This window comes from Notechis scutatus, chromosome 2 (genome assembly GCF_049901735.1).
Source record: "Notechis scutatus isolate UNSWTSFEM ecotype Mainland chromosome 2, rNotScu1.2, whole genome shotgun sequence".
NCBI lineage: Eukaryota > Metazoa > Chordata > Lepidosauria > Squamata > Elapidae > Notechis > Notechis scutatus.
In genome coordinates this window covers 232106877-232129550 of record NC_142010.1, presented here as the reverse complement: position 1 = coordinate 232129550, position 22674 = coordinate 232106877, and the positions used below count along the sequence as shown (strand labels likewise).

At 40.7% G+C, this 22674-nt stretch overlaps 1 protein-coding gene across 15 annotated transcripts in view; it reads right to left on the bottom strand.

Annotated features, from left to right (window-relative positions):
• Nucleotides 1–22674, bottom strand: part of SSBP2 (single stranded DNA binding protein 2) — a 150932-nt gene that overhangs the window by 113338 nt on the left and 14920 nt on the right. For 4 of the 15 annotated variants that reach the window (XM_087958221.1, XM_087958215.1, XM_087958218.1 and 1 more), the window contains exon 2: nucleotides 387–455. The exons of the other annotated variants lie outside the window; for them this stretch is intronic. The gene's annotated coding sequence lies outside the window, so the exon portion shown is untranslated. The remainder of the gene's footprint in view (nucleotides 1–386; nucleotides 456–22674) is intronic. 15 annotated transcript variants of the gene reach the window in all.

Here is a 22674-nt window from a genome sequence, read left to right as displayed (position 1 = left end):
AAAAATCTCCTACTTAATGATGAATTTACACTACCTGGACCCAATCACATATCTTTTGGAAGGCTTTGATCAACCACAGCACCATGGATCTAAAATATAAGTATTTGTACTAACAGCCCCAAAGATTCCATTCATTTATTTGCCTTGACCAACTGATTCAAACTCCTTCCAAACAATGCTTCAATCAACTTCACAGACCTTTCATGACCAGATTCCAGCTCAGAGCAGATCTGAGTGATTATCTGTCAGACCAACCAAACAATGACCCTCCATTCATTGAGGGACTGGGTCAAGCTATCAGCCAACAATCTGTAGATGCAGTAGTAGCAGAAAAATAATACATATTGCTGTATCTTCACAAGAGAATCCTTAGTAATGGCTCTTACCCATTTTTAGTTGGACTTGCTCTGCTTTTCTCTAAAGATACCCTTCTGCTGCTTCATTTCTTGGAATTCCTGTGTAAAGAAGAGGGTTTCCAGGATCCACAAGCAGCGAGAGATTACATATGCACAATCCAATCCAACTTTTTCACTGCAAGACGGCAACTAAGGCTTCAGCCTTTGTATACTATGCCGGAGAATCTCAAGGGAAGAATATTATTAATACATACTGCCAAACTGGTTGGATATCCAGAAAAGTGCAGTAAGTTAGTTGCCACATGAAGCTGATATCTCCTGGTGCAGTAAGTCTGACTACTGAGTCAAGTAACTCATGCAGGGAAACTCCTATTGGAAACTGGTATAAACTAGCTGCCATTCTATCTGATCCCTATTTGATTTCTGGTATTCCAAACTTCAGAAACAGGATCTCATATCCTGTTATCTGCACATCAGTTTCTCTTTAAAGCCACAAGATGACTGGGATTGCAGCTAATACCACACTCAAAACCTGAAAATGACTATCCTTCTAATCTCTCTTACCAAGTAAAAGTGAACAGAAATAATTTGAAAACTTTAGCTATTAGATCCAAATGGCATTAAACGTTTGGATCTTAAGTTGCGCTGAATAGTTAACAGGCAAATGCAAACAAGATAAATCCTCCAAAAGTCTAAAAACTAGATGCTGTATTCAGAAATACTTTTGTTTTCAAGCTGTAATCAAATTCTTCTACTGTAGTTATAAAAGAAAAATAAAACGACTAAAAATAGCTTGGGTTGTAATTTGACAGAAAGAAATGTTAGTGTAACATAGCTTGAATTCCTCCCTCAGAGGAAATATTCTTCCAGAAACACACAATTTAAAGTCTAAAAACATAATGTGAAATGGTTAATGGGATAATCATATCATTAATGGGACAAAAGGTATTTAATGTACACAGGCTCCTATATGTTTTTTTCTGTCCCACTCTGCGTTTCTGTCATGAAGTTTCTATGCTGGCACTTCTGATCATCCATATATTCTAAGTGCATTCTACAACATACTCTCTGTTACCACTGCAGATCAATATCAGCATAAACCCAGCAGTCTAACATCAGAGCAACAGGGTTGTTGTTTTTTTGGTAAAGAATATTTGCATTCTTGTTTAATATGGTTATAACCAATGAAAGTATATTTAAAATAATGATTGATAAGTATATTCTCTGAAGATTTTTTTAAGTTTGATTTTGAAACTTAATATTTTAAAAAAATCTGCCTTAGCTTTTCAGAAACTCAGAGACAGTTTCATAGTTACGCAGTAATATCTTTCCGAAAACAAGATGGGAAGGAGGCGTTTGTAACATTCTAAATAATTTTTATATTGTCAATATATCTTTCCCTCCTTCTCCACAGCAAAACTGTGACTAAGAGACTTTTAGAGTATCATTGCACCTAAAAGTGACCTTGTACTTGTTTTGCCCATAGAAGACAACTGTATGCAAAGCAAACAAGCTGCGTTACTGAATCAAGTTTTTTTTTTAAAAGAAATATAGTTGGGTGGAGAATGTAGTAGTCTCACTACGATTATCAAGGCCTGAAAGTTTCTGTGGTGATTTACAATGGTTGCAAGGATATTTCTTCATGATGAGGTATCTCTCTCTCTTGGACTAGTCCTTTATGCAGAACATAAGGATATTCTAGTGACTGTGTGACCTTTAGTGTTATAAAGTAGTATTTCATATACTATAAATTATTCTATTGTGAATTCTAATCACTTTTTGTATTCTGTTATGAAGATTCCTAATCAAGACAAAGGTGTTAAGGGAAATATTTGTTAATTTATTGAACTTATATGTTCCCTTTGTTAAGAGCAGCTTTCAATAACTCCCTGATTTGTCCTATGACCATTCAGCAACATTTCTTCTCATTTATATTAAAGATTTATTTTATTTTTTTCACCCAGTCCTTAATATCAAAAACTGTTTAGATCATGAGAATTACAGTCACAGGTACAAGTCTATTTTTTTAATCCTGTGAGGAGGGAAGGAAAATTTACCAATTGCTCAAGGTCAGGCCTAATGTTCTTTGACACAAAGTTGTTACTGTAGTTATCATTTCATGTGCAACTGTCAGGCAAATCTTCTAAACTGTCAGCACTTGGTGAGAGTTAGATAAGGGTCAATGGCAGACAAAGGGGGCTGGACTAGTTTGCATGTGGCTACATAGTGATTTTACACCGATCCCTCTTTTCACCATTTTCCCTAGCTAGTCCTTCTCCCACATCAACAAGGCACAACATCTGTAGTTCTGTGAACAAGCATGAACATTCAAAAGTATGTCAATGGTAAAAAAAAAATGCAAAAACTAATAATTAGTTATATATATTTAAAATTAAAATTTTGGAATAGATAAAGAGTTCTAAACTGTGACCAAATATATGCACCTTTTCCCAGTCTTATTGAAAAACACTCTAAACTCCATTGCTGCTTTTCACACTATTTTTAAGAGGACAACAAACACCGCAGAAAGTAAATCCCTCTCTCTCTCCAACTCCAGTCTGAAATGTTTACGAGTTGTTGCCAATCAGTAATGGGGCAAGCAAACTGATTTTGAAAAATCAATTGCTTCTTTTAGTATAGGCCAGCTCCCCCTTCCTTATATACAGATGATGAGAATGTGCTAAAATAATGAAATTATCATAGTGTCAAAAAGACTCTAAGACGATTGCACTATCTGTATCATGGAATGTGAAATAAATTATAAACATACATTAAATACACATTATTCTATTACCATAGGCTATAATCATATATATTATGGCTTTGCCCTTCTTATTCTTAAAGAAACACATGTGAAAGTATCACCCAATAAATTGCATCCATTTTAAATGATTCAGCATAATCATTTGTATTTTATTTCAATTACTGTCAATCCTAAATATCTAACTCACTATACAAATATAGAACTGATGGCGGATTTGTCATCTCTCTTTAGCAGTAAGGTCATTTAGGAAAAGGGAAGTATATATCATGAAAGCTGAGATATCTTGGAGTTGGATGTGGATTACCTAATAAAAAGCCACAGTGAGTTACAAAATTCATGAGGTAACCTGGAAGTTTCTTATAGAAAAAGCAGGGCACAAAACAATGTCAAATGAAGTACTTCTGAAAGAATTCTATATATTAGGCTTATTCTTTTAAATCTGAAAGCTATAGCAATTAAAGCTGTTTTGGTATTTACAATTTTAATGTAAGACATGTAGCAATAGCAATTATTGTGTATTTCAGGCATTTGCAGATACATCTTGTTAATTTAATTTTAAAGGTTAAATTGAAAGCTCATCATGTTACAAAATCTGCAATGGTTTTCCAACTGGCATAATTAATGGAGTGTTTCCCCAAAAATATTTGTATTTTGCAAAGATAAAAGACGGGTGTAATTTAAAAACCTCCAGCTTCATGAAAAATGATGTTTTAGTGAGTATGACATACAATAAAGGATTGTTTTATTTTGAGTTTTTCTATCGATTGTCATCGTTCACATTTTAACAAAATCACTATTGTTCTATTTTTGTAACATTTTAGCTAATAAATCCTTAATCATAACAGCCTGACTATTTTCAGAAAACTATGAAGAGAGAGAGAGAGAGAGAGAGAGAGAGAGAGAGAGAGAGAGAGAGAGAGAATGAATTTAAATCACAAACCTATCTACCTTACAAAACCTGATCAAGAAAAGCATGGAAAGTAGCATGACAGATCAATGTTTTCTAAATATTTCAATTAATGTAATACAGGATTGGTGAATAATTTGAAAGTATCTCAAACTTCACCATTTCAAACATAAGAAAAGTTAAACGCTTTAGACTCCTGTGCCATCTTCTCACAATTATTTTCCATTTCCGATATGCAGAAATCTACACAGTTCTCTGCAATTTAATCTTATCTTTACCTTTTTTTAACCTTATTAGCTGACTATCCCTAATTTCATTTCATATCCATAAATTCATTCATGACTATTGCTGGGTAGGCCTAACAGAAACAATATACCTCTCCGTTCTATAATACATGGGAATAGGATCCAAACTGTTTTCACTTTAATGTGTGCTAACTGTATGTGTACATGTGAACTAAAATATGTGACTTCACACCTGAATAGCTAATTCAGCTAATTGTTCTACCATTTAATAAAAAATAGCTATCCAAATTATTTTCAATTCTGCTACACAAATATCACGCCTCCAGAAAGGAGCTCTTCATTCCTGCATCAATCCAGAGGTTTGGGCATTTTCATATAGGTTATGAAAATTATTTCAAAAGGTTGATGCCCTGAAAATTTAAATAATTGATTATAAAGGTTATTCTTAACACACACATACCACCACCACACACTTCAAGCATATTCTTGATTAGTAGATAATACTGAACTGAACTCTGCATGTGCAATATGTATATTTGAAAGTAAAATATTTTTGCTTGAAAATGCGTGTCTTTGGAATTAAAGTAGAATTATGTAACAAATTTATGAAATAATAGAAGTTTTCTTAATCCAATTATAGAAGGCAATCCTGGCTACTAGGTTATACTTTAGAAACATATTGGAGAATGGGTTAATACAATAATAGAACTGAAATAAAAATAAAGTTCAAATGGGCCCATTAAATTTCAAGCAACATATTATATTGAAGGATACACCATTAAGTATTTGCGGTTCATTGTTTACTCAAGCAACAGTATATCTACTTTCATAGACCATATTAAACCAATTTTTACTGTAATTATATTCTATTTTTCAGTAAATAAATTTTTACTCTCAATGGTACCTGAAAAAAATCTTTCTAACCAATGCCATATATTTAATTTTAGTATTGTTGACTTCATAAAAAATGGAGAATTCTTGTGAATTGAAAATGGTTTCTCAATTGTCTCACATGGTAATTTAATTGCTTAAAAAGATGAAGGAGAAAGGTTAGGGTGAGACCAGCATCGTATTGTATTTATTTACACAATCTTTAGTTCACATATCCAACATTGAAAGCAATCCCAATATTGAGAAGAATTAGGAGCAAAAAGCACAATAAACTTCAAGATTTTATTCTTGCCCCAGCTATACAAAGCCTATAAGTATTACAACACATTCCCTCTGTTCAAACTATGCCGTAGCTATTAAATGGAAGGTCATACAAATCATATGTTCTCATACACAGCATTTGTACTCTTCCTTTTGTGTATATAATAATAAAAATAGACTCTCTACATCAGAAAAAGAATAAAATAGAGCTTTCAGCTGTATCATGATTTGGAAAGATCTATTCCCCATGTCAGGTGGAGCCAAACGGAAGTCACTGAGCAGCACACATCAACACACTGGATTATTCCCCCCCCCCCACAAGACAATACTCTGGGCAGTTCTGATACTCTGCGATGTGCAAATGAGGCACTTAGTCCTAAGAAAGTAATATTTGTTTAGTAATCCTCCCAGAGAACATCAGTTATTGGTTGCATTAGAAATGTAAATAGTAATAATCCAAATAGAGTACAACACTGACATTGCATGGATCTAAGTGATTTGCAGCAGCGTGAAAGCACTGTAATTCAGAAAATACCATTTTCAGATATATATTTCAAATGGAATAGAATAGAATTCTTTATTGGCCAAGTGTGATTGGACACACAAGGAATTTGTCTTGGTGCAAATGCTTTCAGTGTATATAAAAGAAAAGATACATTCGTCAAGAATCATCAGGTACAACACTTAATAATAGTCATAGGGTACGATAAGTAATCAAATCATACTAGGAAACAGTCAATATAAATCGTAAAGATACAAGTGACAAAGTTATAGTCATACAGTCACAAGTGGGAGGGGATGGGTAATAAGGGGTGATGAGAAGATTAATAGTAATACAGACTTTGTAAATAGTTGGACAGTGTTGAGGGAATTATTTGTTTAGCAGAGTGATGGCATTCAAGGAAAAAACTGTCCTTGTGTCTAGTTGTTCCGGTGTGCAGTGTGCTCTATAACATCGTTTTGAGGGTAGGAGCTGAAACCGTTTATGTCCCGGATATGAGGGATCTGTAAATATTTTCACAGCCCTCTTTTTGACTCGTGCAGTATACAGGTCCTCAACGGAAGGCAGGTTGGTAGTAATTGTTTTTTCTGCAGTCCTAATTATCCTCTGAAGTCTGTGTCTGTCCTGTTGGGTTGCAGAACCAAACCAGACAGATATAGAGGTGCAGATGATAGACTCAATAATTCCTCTGTAGAACTGTATCAGCAGCTCCTTTGGCAGTTTGAGCTTTCTGAGTTGGCGCAGAAAGAACATTATTTGTTGTGCTTTTTTGATGACATTTTTGATGTTAGATGTCCATTTTAGGTCTTGTGATATGATAGAACCTAGAAATTTGAAGGTCTCTACTGTTGATACTGTGTTGTCCAGTATTGTAAGAGGTGGTAGTATGGGAGGGTTTCTCCTACAGTCTACCACCATTTCTACGGTTTTGAGTGTGTTCAGTTCCAGATTGTACCGGTTACATCACAAGGCAAGTTGTACAACCTCCTGTCTGTATGCGGATAGGAAATGAATAATGGGGGTGGAGAAAACTATTTCAAAACTGTCAGTGGCTTTTCATATTAACTTCTAATCAGGGGATATGGTGATATCTGTATGAAGCTCACATAGCCCACATTATTCCAACCACAGGAACACCAAGGATTTGCTGGTCCCAAGTAAGAAAAATGGGCTAGTGACTATCCAGTAGCATCACATAATACTCCGCTTTACATCAAGTTGAGGATTGAACCCAAACTGTTTGTTTTTTATAAAACAGGAATGTGTGGAGAACTCAAGGCTAAATCCGGAAAGCTCAAAATGTATTTTTTAAAATCTTTAAATAATTAACTGTCTTATGAGTGCCTTTGGGGAAAATTTTGAAAGGCCTAAAAAGTAAGCTCTGTTATTACAACCAGTAAATGAGTGAAGATACACATTACCTTCTACTCTGTTTAATCATTTCAGCAATCCATTTAAAATTCCAGGATGTTTCCAGTTATGCCTTTTCCCTGCTAAATTTACTAACCTTGTATAATTCTTACCATTTTCTCCATGTTATCACTTAAAATATGACAATTAGTTTCCTACAGAAAAAATATTATTTTCTGAAGTAATCAAGATCACTTAGAATTAAAGTTCTTATTAGACTATTTTGACTATTATGTTTTTACATAGTTAATTCTTTAAAATTACCTTGTGTAACAGCCCTATTGAGTCAAAGCCTGTTTTACACTTCAGATTCAAAATACGGATGCTAGATCTCACATGAACCTGTTGGAAAAGTACACACACTCTTTAAAACAGAAAAGACATGTTTGCAGAACTTTTTTTAAACTTACCCACCAATAGCAACACTAATTCTGTATCAATTCCTATCATGGATTAGCATTTTATTATTTTGATCATGTGTTATCTGTCTAACTTTGGTTAAAGTATGCAATTATCCAAATAAACAAACTTAAACATACATATATAGCATTTTTAGCAAGTAATCTAAGAATTATAACAACTATTAAAATGTATTTTAGAAAGAAAATCTATTGTACATAATGTTTTTCCTGCATTTCTTTTCATATTTTATCAGACTATTTAAAAGATTCAAAATAAAATCTCTGATGTTAGGTTTATAAAGTCATATTCTTTTTGTAAAATATTTTATTTTCATTATCAGAAATAGAGTTGAGAACAAAGTTGGGAAAAAGTTTTACTCTGAATCAAAACAAACCATTATATTCTGAGACTTCTGACAAACTGAACTGAAAACTGAACCAGTTTGCTTTTTCCAGGTTTGGTAAAATCTGGATATGGCAAGACTACTTCACCTTGCACTTTTTCCCTGTTTCACAGCGTTTGTCCAGCCCTGATCCCTCAGCACCTTTCCTTCCATTTGGCTACTGTTAATGTCATCAATATTTCAGCCTGGTACATGCTCTACCCTACACCACCCCACATAGTCAGTCACCACTGCTGATTTAACCTGGACTTTCACACTGACTCCCTTGCCCCAATTTTCCAAATGCCTTCCCTCTTTTTTCTTAGTCTCCACCAATGTCCATTTCTACCTTAAAAATAATCCCATTTTGTTCTATGCAAAGACATCAAAAACAGCCAAACCAACTGTTACATGCATGTAATGTCTAATACATGGGTTTTTCCGGTTCATCCCAAATTGAAATGTACAGGAAAATAAATTTTCATAACAAATCTTCTAACATAATACTGTACTCCCTTGGAAGATCTGCTTAATCAAATTATAAACAGCAATTTAGGGGTCAAGTGCAGGAACTTATAATGACAGCCTCTGTAGTTATCAATTTCATTCAGGCATATCAACACCAGCAAGCAAGGCACTACTAAAATCTCACAGTTAAATTTAAGAAAATCACCGCAATACTGCATCAGGAATTCTTAAACTTTTCAATACCAAGCCAATCTAAAGTTATAAGTCAATGTGACCTACCATTTGTATTAGGTACAGATATGTTATAAATATACAGTATTAATTATCTGTATCTGTAATTAAATAATGGTTAAATTATTGTATTAAATGGAATGTGAGGATCGCCTTTTTCAGCCCTGTTGTAAATTAAAATGGCTGATAAAAGAATGGTGGTAAGTCAAGAACTACCTGGAAGTACATAAATATGAGTAAAGAAATAAGTTATGAATGTATATATCTCAAAAAAAGCAAGAACGTGCAGAACCATCTATTCTATGCTATACAAGCAGCAAATCCAGTTATGGTCTTGCTCTTGCACTAAAATCCAATAGCACTGGTCTACAAGGAGAACGCCTCGGAAATGAAAGTAGCTTAATTTTACCAGAATTGGGTCACTAATAAAGGAAAATTAAGTCCAGACTATTTATTGGTTCCAGTTTCCAAGATACAGCTTCAGGCCAAAATTGCATCAAAATAATTCAAAATTACGAGGGGGAAATGTGTGATTATGCTCCATAACATTTTTACAAAATGTGATATAGCAATGAGAATGGTGCCACACACCAATCATTATAAATTTAGCTTTTTATTCATACCAATAACATAACTTTCCATTCATTTGGTTTTTCATGTAACTTCTTCATATTTTTTGCCTGAGAAACTGACAAGCTCTAACATCAGATTAAACGACAAGGTTCCATCTTTATTATTCGATATCTAAACTGCGCTTTTTGGCTTTTCTCTTGTAAACTTCAGTAGGATCATCCCTGGGGAAATTCCAGTAATCAGCAAGCATGATGGATTCCATTTCCCTTGGTGTCTTTTTCTTATGCCTGCAATATCCTAGTGGAATTTCTCCCCATGCTCATCACTCACTGCCCCACATTTCAAAGGGAAATAGTTTAAATGCAAGTGACCTGTTTGCACCAAGTGCTTTAAGCAAACTTTCCATGTGTTTTTCATAGGCATCTGCCTTTCTGTTCTCAAAGCGAAGATTAATTTATACACTTCCATGTGGTACCATTTTCATTGTTCTACGGTACTTTGTTGAGAAGTTACAAGGCATCATGATCATTAAACACCTCCCTCCCTTGGAGGCAAAGGGGCATTGGTGTTACCTGATATGCTCCTTCTCAGTGTGCTGAGAGAGAATCCAAAGAATGGGTTGACTCAGTTGTTCTGCCCAGAGACTGAGTCCTTTTAAACTTTGTAGCTACACCTCTCTTGACTGTGTCCCAGTTTTGATGAAGCTGTAGCGGTTGACTTGACACATTACTGATCTTGTTGTCCACTCCTGGACTCTGGGCCAGACAGTCACCAGGGTGGGGGTTGGATTCTCTCTCAGTACACTGAGAAGGAGCGTATCAGGTAAGAACAACGCCCCTTCTCCAGTGTGCTGAGCAGAGAATCCAAAGAATGGGACATATTAAAGCCAGCTTGTCCTAAGGGTGGGCTGCAGTCTAGTACTGGGGTCTCCAGGCCTGTGTGTACCTTTTGGAAAACCCATCTGCCAAAGGCCGCTTCAGTTGAAGTGAAAGTGTCCAGCTTGTAGTGTCTGATGAACAGTGACAGTGACGACCAAGTTGCTACCATACAGACCTCCTCTAGGGAGGCCTGTGTTGCCCATGCAGCCGTCATGGCCTTGCTTCTGGTAGAGTGGACCATCACTCGCTGGGGCAATGGGAGAGTATGAAGCTCGTATGCTTTGGCAATGCATGCCCATATCCATTGACCCATTGTCAATGCCATAACCTTGCTACCTAACGTAGAAGGCTGGAAGGACATTAATAGAGACTGTTTTCCTGAAAGGAGCTGTTCTTTTGACGTAGCTGCAGAGGGCCCTCTTGACATCCAAGGTGTGCCTCTTCTTTCCAGGGCATTGGTTGGGCCTGGACAGAAGTCTGGCAAAATGATTTCCTGTGCCCTGTGGAAAAGTATTAACCTTGGGGAGAAAGGAGGGATCCAGTTGCAGAACCACTCTGTTTGAATGGAATACACACAATACTTCCTTTATGGACAGGGCTGCCAGCTCCTAAATTTGTCTGGCCAAGGTAATAGCCACAAGGAAAGCTACCTTGTAGATGAGAAAGTACAGGCTGGCCACCCATAACAGCTCGAAGGACGCCAAGGAGAGTGCCTGCAGGACCTTGGATAAGTCCCAGGTGGGATACCTGTGTACCACCGGAAGCTTTAAGGTGGTTGCTCCTTTAATGAAGTTGCGCACAATAGGGTGCTGCACCAGGGACTCCAGATCCCTGCATGACAACACCAACGACAGACCTGCCACCTGTCTGTGTATGGTGTTAGGGGATAGGCCCTTGTCCATCCCATCCTGAAGGAATTCCAGGATCTGGACTACAGATACCGAAATGGGGTCAATATTGCCCTTGGAATACCAGCTGCAGAAGGCCTTCCAAGTCAAGTCAAATATTCTGTTACTTGATGGATTGTCCGTATCATCTTTGCAGAAATTTTACCCAGAAGAACTCTCCGCTCAAATGCCATACCGTCAGTTGAAACCACTGTGGTTCTGGGTGGACTATGCGTGGACTAGAGCCCCCTGGCTGAGGGATATCTTGCTCTGTGGAATCCTCTAGGGACTGGATATGGACAAACTGATCAGATCTGAGAATCATGGCCATCTGGGCCAGTGGAGAGCCAGGAGTAATACCTCTGCCTTCTTTGTCAAAACCTTCCTGATTAATCCTGGGATCAAGGGAAGAGAGGAAAAGGCAGATAAGAGGCTTCGAGCCACGGAGTGTGGCGTGCAATGATCCTCTCCACCCCTGGTACTGCAAATCTGGAGTAAAACCTGAGCAACTGGCTGTTTAACAGGGTAGTGAATAGGTTCAGGATTGGGGTCCCGAACTGTTCTGACAGTTCCCTGAACAGTTCTGGATGCAGGTGCCATTCTGAGTGGTTGACTGTGGTCCTGCTTAGCCACTCTGTCTGTACATTTGTTGTCACCGATATGTTTCTCCCTGATGGAGAGAAGATATTTCTCTGCCCAGAGACCCAGTTGCTCTGACTCTCGGATGAGAGACCTGGAGTGGGTGCCTCCTTAACGATTGATGTGGGCCTTGGTGGCTACATTGTCCATCAGAGTAAGAACGTAATGGCCAAAGATCTTGCCCTGGAACCATCTGAGGGCCAGATGGACTGTCTTAAATTCCAGCCAGTTGATGTTGTTCATCAGGTTGTCCTGCAACCACTACCCCTGTGCCATCTGCGATTGAAAGTAGCCACCCCAGCCAAAGAGGCTGGTATCTATGATGATGGTCAAGTGGCTGGACTCTTCAAAGACACATCCCTTTGTCATGGCCCCGGGATATCCACCACTGGAAGGACTGGACTACTTTGTGTGGAACCCGAATTTTGGTAGGTGAGTTGCTCTTGCTGGACCTTTAGTAGGTTAGGAGAAACCATGGTAAGGTTCTGGCATGTAGGCGTGCTCAGGGGACGATTGCAATGCAAGATATCATCTTGTCCAGGAGCTGTGAGAGGAGGACCAGTGGAACTGACTGGATCATTTGGTTCCGATTCACCAATGCTTTTATGCTGTCCTGAGGCTCCTGTGATAGGTAAACCTCGCATAATGTGGTATCTATATTGCCCCCAGGTGTGATAAACGGGTGGTAGGAGCCAGGTGGCTCTTCTCAAAATTGATGGAGAATCCGTGATCCCAAAGGACCCGGATTGTGACTTGTAAATCCTCTGCCACCTGAAGGTGGGAGGACTGGATTAAGAAGTCACCCAGGTAACACTGGACATAGAGTGGGATCGCCCTGAGGTAGGCTGCCAGCACCACCAGTATTTTGGTGAAAATTCTGGGTGCTGAAGACAGGCCGAATAGTAGGGCCCTGTTTTGATAATGACATCCTGTGTAGAAGAACCTGAGGAACCAGTGGTGGGACAATAGGATGGGTATGTAGAGGTATGCCTCTGTCAGGTCTATGGCTATTAAGAAGTCACCCTCCCAGATGCTTTCTAGGATGGATTGGAGGGACTGCATCTTGAATCTCCTGTAAATCAGTTTAATCTTTTCATCTCCAGAATTGCTCTCCACCGCCCGCCCCGAGGCTTTTGGGACTACAAATAGGATGGAATAGAATCCCTACCATTGTTGGTCCACTGGAACCAGTCGGATAGCTTGAATGTCCAACAGGTATTGGATTGCGGCCTCCATGAGGCCTCTCTTTGTGTTGTCTTTTGATATGGGACAACGTATGAAGAATCTCGTGGGTGTGGAAAAAAATTCAAGAGTGAGGCCTAGTCTCACCATGTTTAGGATATCTGTCATGGTTGCCTCCCATTGATTTGCGAATAGCCCTAAGTGGCCACCAATGGGAGGGTTGGACCTGGGGTCACTTGTAGTGACGGAAGGGATGATCTCCAGAACCACGAAATGGTCTCTTGCCCTGAAATTGTTGTCTGTACCTATCCAGAGATCTGGTTCTATCTGGTTGGCGGTCAGCTCTATGGGGGTACATCCTCTGGGAGTAGCCCAATCCGGTGTCTGTTGGCCGAAGGGAAGGCCTGTGAAAGTAAGGTGAGGGGTGACTGTTAGGAATATAAGTCACCTAACAGGTATTTGGGTTAGAAATATATAAACCAGGATAGACATTTTAAAACTGAATCTTTAAGAAAATGCAAAACCATAATTAGGTGTGGTTTCTCAAACGGCCATAAGATGGAGCCAGAAACCTGGTTTGTCTTAGTCTGAGTCACAGAAGAGAATGTTTCTCTGTTTCCTTCTGTTGGAAAGTATTGCCGTTCCTCCATTTTTCCTAATTGACTGATATTTCTGGATTTAATGTAAGTCTGTTACTGAACTGTTTTTTGACACTGGACTTTGATATTTGGATTATCCCTGGATTGAAAAACTGACTGATTTACCTGTGAATGACTTTGGATTGCTTGTTTGGACTTTGCTTAATGTAAAAACCTACATTTACTGTACAGTGTATCTGTGTGCTGTGTATGTGTATTATTCAAACACTACTCTCAAATACGTCTCCCTGTATGCGCTCATTCTTCTAACGGGGAATTACCTCAACACTGACTGTCAGCTCGCCTATATAGGGAAGGCAGGATCTTTCTCCTGTCCCTAGTTTCCACCATTATGAGCTCCATGGCCTCTCCAAACAGCTTGTCACCCTTGAAGGGGGCAGAGGCTAGCTTCCATTTGTATTTTATGTTGCTTGCCAGTGGCAAAGCACAGCAGACAGTGGGCTGTTACTGATGATACAATGGCCCTGGAAGCAAATTTGGCTCCTTCTTGGGTGGTATCAGCAGAGAATTCCATCGCTGCTATCAGCTTGTTGATGTCCTGGTGGAGGCGTTGGTCATCAGGCAAAGCTCTCCTGCATTTGGCGAAGCTACAGTAAGGAGACTCTATTGAAAAAGGAAGCAGTCGTTGACAGCTCAGGCCGCTGTCTGATGAGTCCAGCAAAGAGTCAGTTCTGCCCTCCTATCCTGTTTTCAGAGTGTCTGCTGAATCCTGAGACAAGAGAGTAGAGGATGTTAAAGCTGCCACAGGACTGTCTACTGTAGGTAGTTGTAGCTCCTCAGTGAAGTCCAGAGCTACATTGTAAAAAAAAGTCACTCCCACTTCGTATATTCCTGGGTGAACCCATTACCTTCAAACCACATCATGGAACAATTGGGGTGAGGGGATCTCCTCACTCTCTGCTGTTGGCTCTGAAAAGAGTTCATTTGGGTTTGGTAACCCCAATGCTGGCTCTGATGTACTTGGCCCAGCTCCCATGTGGGCTGTGGCTTTGGTTTTAAACAGAAGTGATTTAAAGAGGGCCGGGCAAAAACGCCCTGTAAATGCTGGGGGTCAGGAGTCAACTCATCTTCCAAGAATATTAGTTCTCTCTGGTCTTCGTCTCCTAGAAGCCAATGAAGTGGGAGAGTGAGGTCCCCTAAGGTTCACCAAGTCTCCCTGAACCTGAGGTGTCAGGTGTTGACTATGCTCTAGGGATGAGTCTGATGCTACAGAGGCCACTTGGTTTCCTTGCTGCAATGGTGCAGCAATCCCATGGAATATGGAGATCAGAAGCTTCATCTGCTCAGAAATCTCCAGTCCCTGGCTCTCCCCTGGGTGAAGCCCCGCCGCTGTGGGAGTAAACATGACCTCTGGGGCAGATTGCCTGTTTTTAAAAATAGGCTCCCAATGACTCTCTGCTGGTAGTCTATTTGACTGTGGAGCAAAGGGATCCTCACTGCTGCTTTTTATAAAAGGTAGCTGTGGAGATTGTTCTCTGACACCATCTGGTGACAAGGTTTGGGAATTCAGTCTCCTGCTTCCTGACTGGATCAGCCTGCAGTGAGTGAGAAGTGATGGGATCTCCCCTGGGCAAGTCTGTCTGCCTTCGTTGCCTTGGAGATCTCAGCTTGCCTCTCAGCCTTGGAGATCTCTCCAGAGCTCTTTGCCACCTCCGGGCATCTCTTTCCTCAGCCTTAAAGGCTTTTCTGGAATGTAGGGCTTTTGTCCTTATTTGGGCAGCCACTTGACCTTTCAGGTTAACCTGGGGCTCTGCTGGGTCCCCCACTCATTCCCACTCACAAGAGTCACCTCATAGCTCTCTTGAGGCAGCAGTATCCTCCATCCTTTGTTTCTCCTGTTGTATTGGAGGTTTTCCGGTCTCCTGTTGGGAAGGTGCCAGGGCATCTGTAGCTGAAAGGGCGCCAAACATCAGCTCTATTTGAATAAACTGGAAAATGGCAGCTGTGCTGGGCAGATCAAAGATGCCAGCCACGTTGCTCTAGCAGCTATGCCAGTTGGAACTTAGTTATTGCAGCAGCTGTGCCAATAAAACAGGAAGCCAGTTGAACCGTTTCAGCAACTGTGCCAGTCAGACCGGGGTAGCCAGCTGAGTCGTGCAGCTTGTTTGCCGAAAAACAGCTGATTGCTATAGTGGCTGAAAAACAGCCGATTTACTGGCAGCTGTGCCGAAAACTGTGCCGTTCACCGAAAAACAACTGATTTGCTGTAGCAGCTGCAAAACAACTGATTTGCTGGTAGCTGTGTCACTCACCTGAAAAAACTGCAGAGTTTCCAGTCGTCCTATGTGAGAATCCAAAGAATTCAGCTCTGCCTTTTTGCTCTGAGAAGCTCTTGTTAAACGTGTCTCTCTTGGGCTAAGACTGAGTCAAAACTAGCACAGTCAAGAGAGGCGTGGGTACAAAGTTTAAAAGGACTCAGTCTCTGGCAGAAAGAGAGTTAACCCATTCTTTGGATCCTCTGCTCAGCACACTGGAGAATATACTCACCTGTGTATAAAATTTTATTGTAAAATGTATTTAAAACTTTAGCCAACCAACACCTTTATAACCTGTTTTCTAATGATCAAAATATGTAAAATTAACACATTTTATCTCAGAGGTTGATAATTTTCCAAAATCTGTAAACTAATGTATAGTAGTTTATCATATGATTATCAGGTACAAGTTGTAATCTATATAAATCAATTTATCATCCATTTAAATCCCACTAGTTTATATGTCATCGCACCTCGTACAATGAAATTAAATGCCATCTTCAGTGTACATTACAATTATAAAAATAAAACACAAATACACATCCTTCATATTCTATACAATTGAATTGAAAACCCAATATTGCATTAATATTGCACTATACAGAAGAATTCAGTATAATTACTGACTTGGGATAGAAGCTGTTTTTATTATCCTGTACCATCTGCCAGATGGTAATAGTTCAAAAAAAGGGTGCCCAGGATAAGATGGATCTTTAAGAATGTTTTGAACTTTCTTAAGGCAGTGGGAGCTATAAAGGTCTTCCAAAGAGGGGAGAGGGCAACCAATGATCCTCTGGGCAATGATGTTAACCCTCTGGAGAGCTGTCCTATCTGCCACTGTGCAATTGGAAAACCATACACAGTAAGTAAGTTAATACTTTATGCATTCATCAAAGCAAATCACAAAAATGTTTTGACTTTTTTCTCACACAAATAGTTATGTAAATATTTTAAAAGTTCACTATTAAATATTTTTACATTTTCAAATTAATTTAATTTAAAAGTACACCCTCATCTAGGGAATTGCATTCCATTATTTAAGAACCTATTTTGTATAATTGCCCACAAACAAGCTTCATTTATTGGAATTATGCTTATTTCATCATACTTTCTCAATTTGGGATTCATATACTGTAACTCTAAGAATGCCCTATGTTGGTAGAAATTTATTGCCAAAATCTAAGCAGGCACAGAGCCGACATCCTTCAGCAGGACCTATAATATATTTATTCCTGTGACCTGTTACTAGAAATTTAATGAGTCTTCAGTAAGCAGGACCAATTATTCCTTAAAGGGACAGAGATAGTGAATATTTTACAAGATAGTATAAACCCTGGACAATTGTATATTAGAATTCTTTTCCTATTCTGATTAATTTATGTTACTACATTTAAATTAATTCATTTATATAGGTTTTTCAGGATTGAAAGATGGGAGAGACAGACACTATGTCGAAGAAATAAAATTAGAAAAGGAACATTAACTGATAGCTCAAGCAGGAACATATATTTATTCCAAGAGTAACCACTAGAATGCACATCCCATTATAAAATCTCAATTTGTACAAATAATTAACAGTATGGATTTTGAGTCTTCCATGTTATAGTTAATATTCTAAAGACACAGAAAACCAGCTTGATTATATATACTATATTAAACTAAGTATATCAAGAACTAGTTTTTTCAGCCATGAGGCAGAACTCCCTAACGGGATGCAATTAGCTATGGGAGAGAAGTTCACCTATGACCCTTTCTTCTTTGCATCTTAACTGAGTCCAAATGTAATATGCCAGAGTAACTCCTCCAATTAGCATAATGTAAGAGGGCTTTGTATTCTCTCAATGTATGACAGTTATGAAGCCATTTTCCTCAATTCCTCTCTTACTTCCCTTCCCTATTATCTCTTCTACAACTAATAAAAATTAACAGTCTTAGGCTGGATCAGAAATGCCATCATTTTTCAACTTTGTCAATAAAGTTTCACACCAATTATATAGAATCCAAGGCAACTGTTTCCAAAATAGGCCTCATGTAATAGGTTTTTTTAAAAACACGTTAGAAATACAAACATTTGTGTTTTGCTTTGGAAGATACTGTGTAGTTTATACTATTCATGTATATAGGAATGCAAATTTAAGCTATTTTCATTCTTTTTAAGTTCAAAAACTGCAAATATTCCAATCCATAAGAAAAAAACAATTAAACATTTTTGTTTTTATTTTATAAGGAATTATTGAAAAAAGACACACAGAAATCAAGTAAAACCAGAAAACAATGTAAGTATTTTTGATGACTGCTGAATAAGATATTCCACTGCTGGTTATAGAGAAACATTACTATTAGCATTTCACTACTTTTCCTGTTTATCTTCTGAAAGTTTGTTTTTTCCAGACTGAAGTGTTTTTGGCAGGTCCCATCATTTCTAACAAAAAGTTGCAACTTGTTTGTTAGCTACCTCTGTGCATATATAGAAAATATATGTTTTCTTTAGAAAAAAATATTCAGAGATTATGGGCGTTGGTACCTACCTGACACGCCCGTTCTCGTCGAGCTGCGTAGAGCATCCAGAGTGGGAGGTGCTCCAGTCTTCACTCTTACAGGCTGAGCTATAATTGAGGAACGCTCCTCCTCCTCCACGTGACTCCTCCGTGAGCGTTCCCCAGTTTCCTGAAGACGAGAAGACAAACAGCTATCCTCTCATCTTAACTATTATACAATGCTCAACTATAACTGTTTGAATCATTGGCGAAACAGGATTCCCCACCAGACGGACCAATTAGGGGTGGGGATGGATGCTTCTGCAGCGTTTTACGAAGACGAAGACAAACAGCTATCCTCTCATCTTAACTATTATACAATGCTCAAAGGGCGTTTGTCAGGTAGGTACCAACGCCCATTCTCCGTCAGGAGAGCTCTCCTAGAGCTGCGAGCATCCAGAGTGGGACATACCAAAGCATGGCCTGTCCTACGGGAGGGACTCCGTCTGGTCCGGAATCTCCTCTGGGTCTCTCGCCACTTGTTGAAGGACTCGTCTGCCAAAGGACGCTTCTGCTGAAGCATAGACATCGATTTTGTAATGGCGGATAAAGGGAGATGGAGATGCCCAGGTAGCCGCTCGACAGATATCATGTATCGATGCCTGAGTAGCCCAGGCTGCTGAGATAGCCGCACTCCTTGTATAGTGAGCGGTTATTCTACTAGGAACCGGAAGCACCTGGGATGAATAGGCCTTGGATATTGTAGCTCTGATCCAATGGCCAACAGTAGACGGGGATACTTTGAAACCCAGCGTCTTTGGTTGAAATGACAGGAACAATGACTCTGACTTCCTGATAGGATGAGTGCGATTGATATATATACAAAATGCCCGTCGGACATCGAGAGTATGCCACTGCCTTTCCCTTTCTCGGGAAGGTCTGGGGCAAAAATTCGGCAGAATAAGTTCCTGTGATCTGTGAAAGGCCGAGTTGATCTTGGGCAGAAAGGAAGGATCCGGTCGCAGAACCACTCGATCAGTGTGGAAAACGCATAGATCCTTTCTAACGGACAGAGCTGCTATTTCAGATATCCGCCGTGCAGACGTGACTGCTACGAGAAACACCACTTTGAACGTGAGAAACTGAAGTGGCGCCTCCCTGAGAGGCTCAAAGGGAGGTTTAGTCAGTGCCGTAAGAACCTTATTAAGATCCCAGGTCGGGTATCTGTGAATTACTGGAGGGTGCAGATTGGTGGCACCTCTAAGGAATGCTCGGATACGAGGGTGGTGTGAAAGCGAGCCAGAAGAGCTGCCAGAGACAACAGTTGATAAAGCTGCGACTTGCCTTCTCAAGGTATTGGGGGAGAGGCCCCTGTCCAGCCCGTCTTGTAGGAAGGCCAGAATTTGTGCAATTGATGGGGAGAGTGGATTGATGAAGGACTTGTGGCACCATTTACAAAAAAGGTTCCAGGTTGCGTTATATATGCGGGTGGTCGAAGGCCGTCTTGCTGCCAGGATGGTATTGATGACCTGAATGGACAGGCCCTCATTTCTTAGACACTCCCGCTCAACCTCCAGACGGCTAACTGAAGCCACTGCGGATTTGGGTGCTGAAGAGGTCCCTGGGACAGCGAGACCCTGTCTGGCGGAATCCTCCAAGTGGGGGGGCACTGACAGGTTGCGAAGATCCGCAAACCACGGTCTCCTGGGCCAATATGGGGCCACCAGAAGAACTTCCGCCCTCTCGAGAATCAACCTTTGGATCACCTTGGGAATCAACGGGAGGGGGGGAAATGCGTATAGAAGCCCTGTGGGCCAGGGGCAACGTAGGGCGTCGTGGTTCTCTGCCCCCTTGGTGGGGTATCGTGAGAAGAATCTCGGTGTCTGGGCGTTGAGCAGTGACGCGAACAGGTCCACCAGTGGTTGACCGTATATAGCTGAGGCCTCTTTGAACAGGGGTGCAGGCGCCATTCCGACTGGTCTAAGGTGGCCCTGCTCAACCAGTCTGCTTGAACATTTGAGACCCCCAAGATGTGTTCTACCCTGATGGATAAGAGGTTGGCCTCTGCCCAGCGAGAGCCACTCGGCCTCCCTCATGAGGCGGATGGAATGAGTGCCCCCTTGACGGTTGATGTGGGCCTTGGTTGTAGTGTTGTCCGTCAGGACCAGTACATGGCGCCTTCGCACTTGAGGGAGGAAGGTGCGTAAGGCCAGGTATATTGTGTGGAGCTCCAGCCAGTTGATGCTGCAGCGTCACTCAGCTGCTGACCAAGTTCCCTGAGCTGACAGTGACTGAATGTTGGCCCCCCATCCGGATAGGCTGGCGTCTGTTGTGAGAGTGACCCTTTGGGGCTCCTTGAAAAGATGTCCCTTGTTGGTAGCGGGTCTGGTCCACCAGAGAAGCGAGGCGAGAACCCTTGGAGGAACTTTCACCACGGCTCTTGAATTGCTCCTTCCGGAACGCTGATAAGGCAGGAGGAACCACTGCAGGGATCTGGAATGTAGCCGAGCCCAGGGAACAATAGATATGCATGAGACCCATTTGCCAAGTAATTTGGATAAGTCCAGCAATGAGGCTTTTCTTGCCCGTCTAATGATCCTGATCGATTTCTGGATACTGAACCTTTCAGGAGAAAGGAAAACCCTCCCTTCAACTGAGTCAATCACTGCCCCTAAGTGAGCTATTTGGGTGGAAGGGTTAAGCTGACTCTTCTCCCAGTTTACGAGGAGACCATGAGCCTGAAGCACCGAGAGGGTGGTTTTAGTGTCCCTCTCGGCTTGATGCTGGGTGGGGGATAGTATGAGGATGTCATCTAGGTAACAGTGAATGCGGATAGGGAAGTGTCTGAGGTGAGCCGCTAGAGCTGCCAATACCTTGGTGAAGGTCCTCGGAGCCGAGGCTAAACCAAAGGGAAGGGCCACGTATTGAAAATGTTGGCCGTTGTAGCAAAATCTCAAATATTTGAAAAATGAAGGATGAATGGGAATGTGAAGGTATGCTTCTGAGAGGTCAATGGAGGTGAGCCAGTCTCCCTTCCTGGTGCCCTGCAAAATGGACTGAAGTGTATGCATTTTGAACTTATGACGGACAATGTAGCGATTGAGCCTCTTCAAGTCTAAAATGGGCCTCCAACCCCCGGAGTGTTTAGGAACTACGAAGAGGAGGGAGTAGAACCCCTCTCCTCGCTGTGAAGGTGGCACGGGCTGTATGGCCTTGATTTCAGAGAGGTGTTTGATAGCGGCTTCTATGAGAGCACGCTTAGTACGGTCTCTGGAAAGAGGAGAAACCATGAAGTGCTCCGGAGGGGGGAACCGAAACTGAAGGGAGAGGCCAAATTTGACAATGTCCCTAACCCAGCAATCAGAAGTGGATGATTCCCATTGGTCGGCAAAATATTTGAGGTGACCGCCAATGGGATAAGTGGCTGAAGGCCTATCTGGGACGCCGGGACGCTTTACTTCCTGCACCCCGGAAGGGCCTCCTGTAGCTGACCTCCCTCCTGTCCCCCTCCTGTCACCCGTGTCGCCCCGGTCCTGATAGGCCGGCCGAAATGGCGGGGAACTCTGATATCTGGGGGTGAAGGGTGTCTGAAAGGAGGCACGAAAGGAGCCCCTTCGAAAGGGTTGGGACCCTCTGGACTCTTGCCTGCGAAAAAGAGACGGGAGGAATTTCTTTTTATTTCGGCTCTCCATCAACAATGGTTCCAGGGCCGGGCCAAACAATTTGCCTCCCGAGATGGGAGCAGAAGCCAATTTAGCTTTATTCTTAATGTTGGCCTGCCAGTGTTTAAGCCAAAGCAGCCATCGGGCTGTAACATGCGAGGATGCAAACTTTTACATTTTCCCCTTCAGACTTAGAAACTTCCTGTTGCTCTAACCTTCAATACAGTCAGGTTCCCATATTAAACCATTGGTTATTCAGGCCTAATATTTCTGGAAGTTGATTTTGATACTGTGATATTTAGGGTTGATAACTTAAATTTCAGTTTGGGACAAGGTGATGGAGAAATAGCTTGTAGCCGACTATGTTAACTACAATAACTTAACAATCATTTTGTATAATAATTATTTTATTTAACACTGACTGCATATAACAGTAACATGGCATTAAAGTACCTTGTGTTATATCTATTTCACTACTTGAGAAGCAGTTTCCCCCCTTTGCATTAAAATATGGTTCACTGTCTAATTACATCTCCTGTTATCATTTCCTTGTATGTAAAATCTATGGTTTTAAATAAAAATGCAATTTTTTATTATAATCTTCAAAAACAACCCAAGACAATTCCACTGAAGCTGAGAAACG